The 6,390-nt window shown below is 48.1% G+C and overlaps 1 pseudogene; it reads right to left on the reverse strand.

Annotated features, from left to right (window-relative positions):
- Nucleotides 1–5,603: 5,603 nt before the first annotated feature.
- On the reverse strand, nucleotides 5,604–6,163 carry LOC121837323 (annotated as a pseudogene).
- Nucleotides 6,164–6,390: the final 227 nt, after the last annotated feature.

Genomic DNA, 6,390 nt, shown 5'->3' on the forward strand with positions numbered 1-6,390 from the left:
TGTAGTAACGAGTAACGTAACTACGTTACTTGACATAGTAACGTAAGTACGTTACCCGTTACTGTGTCGAAAAAGTAACGAGTAGGTTACTACGTTACTGAAAAAAGTAACGCGTTCCTGGTAACGCCGTTACTTGTAGCGTGTTACCGCCAAGACTGCAGAACCGACAAAGCGTTACTGCTTGTCATGCCTTGTGGTCATGAGAGTATAAAAAATAGCATACCTTGACTCGAAGACGCTGTGTGTATTTATTTAATTAATAAATACACTTCCGCAGACCCACGGTCTGCTGATCCCGCCGGGAGTGTGTAAACCGACTCAAAATAATCGTAGGCCTCGAGAGACTTGTGCGCCTGCTCCGTGTCGGCCGTGAACTGGCTTGGCGAAAAAACTAAATAAACGACGACGTGAGCGTGGACTTCGGTGGCAGCAACTTCACGTCGGAAGTCCAGCTGGCCTTGTTTACGGCGTACGGATCCTCGTAGGCATCGCCGTCCACGCACAGTTTGTTTCGATACCGCCGCTGTTCAGGCTCGAGTAGTTAGCTCAAATAGTCGGACATAGCATACGACATACGTTTCCAGGAAATACGACTCACAAATAAAGCTAGAAGCGTCCCTACAACGTCAACAACGAGCGCACGCCACAGAACGCAATGGCGAAAACACGGAGAGCCGGGCCGCTTTTGCCCACATAGCTACCGCGCATGCACGGCCTTCCGGCCCTGTTGGTAAACAGAGCCGCTCCTCGTGTAGGTCTTATGACGACGATAGGTTGCGCGCTCAGCGACTCTTGGATGCCCATTGCATTCGACGCGCCGGGAAAGGGTCGTTCGCTTCGCTAGAAGTGCTCGTTTGTGGTGCTTTTCCAGGAAAGATAGCCCCATGCGTCCAGACTACCGCAGTGGGAAAATTGCAAGCACTTTGCTTTGCTCCCGGATTTACCACGAGATCCATTTTCGGAAGAAAAAACGAGAAGAAAGGCCTCCTTCGCCGTTCCCGACGACGACGACAAAAGCATCGGCAGGCTTATTATTGCGTTACGTTAGCCACATGTCCAAAATTAACATAGTTTAACTTTCAAAAGTATTTTAAGCAGCGCATATCGCAATACTTGCTCGCGGAGCAAGAAAGCACCCGAATAGCAGCGGACGCAAGCGGGCGTCGCATCTCAGTGTCCAAAGCAGCGCCACCTGACTTGTACTATGGTGCCTGGAGCGCGTCTTCGACTGGTGTGTTTGGCGTCCTATCCCGCCCATACATGAAAAGTGGTCCCGAAGTGGCAACAAATGACGTCACAGAAGCCAGAGTGTCATGCTGTTGCATGTCGCGATCCTGGCGGCTGGTCGTATAAATGCTAACGAGAAGGCTGCGAGTAGCACAACCAAACACGAGTGCCACTGTCGTCATGGCGTCCCAACTTCTGGCTGCCGAAACTTGCCTGAATCGCCACACTTGAGAGCGACTTGGAGCAGACCAGGCATCTACTACAGACACCACCACTGTTGGGACGCCGCCAGGATCGCGACCGGCGACAGCATGACACTTTTATGCCGTCATCAAGCGGAAATCGAGGGACCACCTTTTGGGCGCGCTAAACACACCAGTCGGAGACGCGTTCCAGGCACCATACTTTATTTATTTATTTATTTACAGATACTGCTGCCTTCTCAAGGAAGGCGTTGTAGGAAGGGCTTCTAAACAATGACTGAAACGTACAATATAAAACAAGGCCAGTGCAACGAACATAGCAAAGAGCAGAAACCGTGAAACCCACAACCGAAATATTGCACAACAATGAAATGAAACAGTGAGCATCATTACACTTTACCGTGTACCTTTTACCGTTTACGCTAGAAAGCGAAGAAGACATTGGACGATGTTGTATACACCAACTCAACTCTCCTACGTCACGCCGCGGTGGTGGCGCGCCGGACGCACTTCCGGTCTGTGGCGGTGGGCAGAAATCGCCGTGCCAGACATGCATTCCTGTGTTCCCTTGGAAGAAACGAGACAAAAAACCTGCTTTCTCGTCAAAATGCTGCGACGGGGGTTTTACCAAGAGTCTGGAAAGGTTTGAAGATCAGTTTTCATGTGTTTTTGCCCCCTCCGTTCGTCCGAGAACGTGGATAGTAGCCGTGAAAAGGGCAAACCAGACGCTGCCTAACTACGATTGCGTGCGCGGGCAACACTTTGTGGTCGCCAGATGTATTTGCTTTGTTCCAACATAAACGAGAGAAAACCGCCAAGTTGTCCGAACCACCCACGGGTTCAGTGCGTCTTCAAATTCACATGGCCGCCTGACCGTTCGAACTTTCGTCTGCTCTTTCAAACGACTGCTTTTTGTCGTCTGCTCGTTCAAACAAAAGCTGCCCGTAGACCAAACTTTGACCCGGTGATTGCAATAAGAAGTAATTGCAGACCTCAAAAGACTTAAGTAGGCTCGGTGTAAAAAGTAGATACAAGATGTTGATCATTGGTGCCGGTGGTCATCACCGACTTGTTACGCTTGGTCTGTTTTCGCTTCCAATTTTCAGTTTCGACGTCGATCATCGCCGCTACCTTCTACACTTTTGCAACACGAGCGACGTCGCTACCGAAAATAGCTGGAAGAATCTCATTATGGTTTTGGCGTCCATTCTGCGGCGATCATGCGAATGAATCGCCGCACGTCAAATTATTTACGGAAAGTTTAGCGGCCTAACGAGCCTTGATAATTTCGCTTAAGCGATTAAAGTGGTAAGACATTGCGATGAGGACGTAGAATCGACAATTCCAACGCGAAAAAGAGTAGGCAGACTCACACAGACGCCGACAACGTGACATTCGAGTGGTTTGTTGACGCGGGACGCGGTGCTTCTTGCCCGTGCCCCATTACGCATGCGTTCGAACTGTCGTCTGCTCTTTCAAACTTGGCTACTTTTTGTCGTCAGCTCGTTCAAACGGCAGCGGCCCGGAAACCAAACGTTGACCCGGTAGTTGCGATAAGAACTAAGTGCAGGCCTCAAAACACTTTTGAAGGTTGGTTGGGGTAAGTAGGCTAAGTGTAAACAGATACAAGAAGATGTTTATCATTATTGTTACCAGTGGCCATCACCGACTTGTAATGCCCGGTTCTACTTGCGGTTTTCAGTATCGACGTCCACCATCGCAGCTACGGTCCACGCTTTTGCAGTCCGAGCAACGTCGCGTCTGAAAACAGCGAGCAGAATCTCATCGTGGGAGTCAGGCTTTAGCGCCCATTCTGCGGCGTCCACGTGAAATGAATCGGCGCACGTCACATTATTCACGTAAAGCTTTGCCTCGTTAGTTTTGCTGAAGCCGCTCAAGTAGTCAGACATTGTTAGGAGGACGTAGCATCAACAATTCCAACGCGAAAAAGAGCACGGGGACTCCCACCGACGCCGACAACAACGCAATTCAATGGTTTGTTTATGGGCGACGGCGGGCTTCTTGCCCACCATCCACCGCGCATGCGCGGCGCCGGTGGCGTCCGCTAGGGGCGCTCCGGTTTGTTTGTAAACATGAGTTGGTGTATACACAAACGACCAACACAACTTCAGTTCGAGATATATACGCTCCGTGCGGGAACCATAGGGGACGCTTTGGAAAACGCGCGTAGCGCCACTAGCGGAGGAGCTGGCGTTCGACACTGAGGCGCGTTAAGCAGCCTGCGGCGCCTTCTCGCATGCCAGGCTGTGGCGGCGGAAGCGCGCACGGACGGAATTCTTGCTTTTTGAGCCGATACATTGAGGGTGACGTTGCATGAGTGCTGGGGCAGACCTAAGAAGGACATCTAGCTGTTCTCCGCTTCTTACATACTGAGTTTGAGTCGTTAATAGGGGTAATTTCTCTAGTTGCGGTCGAAAAAGAGATTTGAGCGATTTTCCGAAAAGCATAATGGCCGCCACCATAATTGCTCTCAGTGGGAAGTTTGTTTCGCTCGTCGCTGTAAACGTAGGACTGCTGGGACAATGATATTTGAAGGCAAGTGAGATGTTCACTAAAAAAAGGTGTGTTCACCACTGTCTCAATAGGAAATTCGTTTCGCTCGTCGCTAGAGCAGTGGGACTGCTCGGACGATGATATTTGGACGCGAGTGAGATGTTCACTAAGCTTGTGCAGTTAGTGCGCCAAGCTTCATTAAGAAAGCAGGTGTGAAAGTTATGTTTCGAACGAATAAAGGAATAAAGCTGTACGGGATATCCAATATTGGACCCAAACTGTTGTGTTATAACCAAGCTGTGCGAAGTGCAGATTTGGACAAACAGGATCTTGGACATGACCGTAACTTGACACAACACTTATTACACCAAAAATAGGAGGCATAGGGAATCCATGCAAGTGGAAATTTGGTTTGGGCGGCGTAACTGAATGGAAATCGGTTTTGACCGTGAAAGGGCTGTCAAGAGAATAACACTCGCCGAGGGAGGCGGAGACTTTACAGGTAGGGACTAGTTGACTGTACTTCCAATTGAAACAACTTTACGGAAGCTGGTTCCAAAGCCGAGAAAACGGTTTGACCGTCAAAGGCTTTTGCGGTCAGCTGTTTTGTAATAACCTGGTTGTGCGAGGTGCCGATTTTCGGAACACAGGTACTTTGATTTGACCGTAAAATGACACAACACTTATTACACCAAAAAGAGGTGGCACAGCGAAACCAGGTGAAAATTTAGTTTGGGCGGCGTAACTGAATGAGAATCGGTTTCCAACGTCAAAGGCTGTCAAGAGAATACCACTTGTCCTGGGAAGTGCTCACTTCACAAGTAGGAAGGGACCAGTATACGGTACTTCAAGTTCGAACAACTTCTCGATAGCTGCCTCTAAAGCTGAGAAAAAAAAAAAAGACTGTTGTCTACAGGACTCGGGGAGTCGGCGTTTTCACATCCAAAAGGAGGCTGATCAGAAAAGGGAGCACACCACATAAACTTCCAAACTCAAACTCCGATTGTCCAGTGATTCCAAGTTTCCTTGTAGTTTTCTTTGGATTCATATTTTTCACTTTTCGGACCCTCCAAATCTTTCTTGATGAGGTACAGACTGCGTGCCATACTGGTCCGGAAATATAATCGACACGTACGATAGCGACGAAGCTTCTTTGGAGGGCGTTCCTTTAACGAAATTAGCACTTGATACCTGCAAGTGTAGGATGAAATTTCAGTTCGTCCTATCGGCGCTAACATATGTAGATTATACTGGTACAAAAAGAAACGCAGAGCGCAAAGCGGCAGTTTAGAATAGGTCAGCCGTGTCGACACGGTGGCAGACATGATAGGGAGACCAAATTTCTAGCGTCGTGCGGCACGAGTCCAACGTTGTCGCTCTCCTACAAAACATCGGCGAGTTGAAAAACTGTGAAGCTTTGTCTTCACGCGATGCGACGCATAAGTATTGGAGCACTTAACGCCGCAGCAGTTCATGCTGTCAACCCAGCGCAACCGCACTGCTCCGACTTCAATACGTACCAATTTACGCGGCGCGTTTTCGTTTCGCTGGGGTTCTCACTGCCTACCTTTGATAACGGCCGCGCGGCGGCGCGCCGGTCGCGTCGCACGGAGTGTATTGCTGCCAAAATATTTCAGGGGCAATGCGTTGAAAGATTGGCTAACAGCCAGCAGTCACAACAAAATAAAAGCAATAAGCAACAAGTAGCCTCGAGGTTATTTAAAGAACGAAAAGAGCGAGGCTTTAAATGATTGAGTGGAAGTCGTGTTTACGATGTCAAAAGGCAGCTCATTCCATTCAGTAATGGTTTTAGGAAAAAGAGAAAATTCAAGCAGTCGGTATGGCATTGATAGTCTGTAAGTGACAAGGCATGGTAGCTACGTGTGCTTCTCGCAGATTTTAGAGTGACATAGCGTGGCCTATCTATTCTAAAGCCATTGTTTATCAGTGTGTATAGGAAAGTGAGTCTGTTAATTTTCCTACGCGTTTGGAGGGGCTGGATACCGGCTATGTTGTAGAGGGCAATCAGAGAATCTAATCTTTTGTATTTGTTGTAAATCAATCTTAGTGCCTTCTTTTGTACTCTTTCGAGTTTATTTATGTTCGATAATGTGTGTGGATCCCAAATAATAACAGCATATTCTAAAAGTGGCCTGATGAGAGATTTGTAGGCTATTAATTTTGTTGCAGGTGTAGTGTCTTAAGTTACGTCTCAGATACCACAGTTTGAACATCGCCTTCTGACACAGCGAGCCAATGTGGGCATTCCATCTGGGATCATAATATATAGTGACTCCAAGATATTTAATTGAAGAAACTTGTTGCAGAGCAGAGTTATTTAAACTGCATGAAAAAACCAACGGAGACTTTTTACGCGTTATTGTCATCGAAACACATTTTTCAAGGTTTAACTGCATTTGCCATGTCTGGCACCAGTCACAGATTT

The sequence above is a fragment of the Ixodes scapularis genome, unplaced genomic scaffold, assembly GCF_016920785.2.
Source record: "Ixodes scapularis isolate PalLabHiFi unplaced genomic scaffold, ASM1692078v2 PGA_scaffold3__209_contigs__length_174095766, whole genome shotgun sequence".
Taxonomy (NCBI): domain Eukaryota; kingdom Metazoa; phylum Arthropoda; class Arachnida; order Ixodida; family Ixodidae; genus Ixodes; species Ixodes scapularis.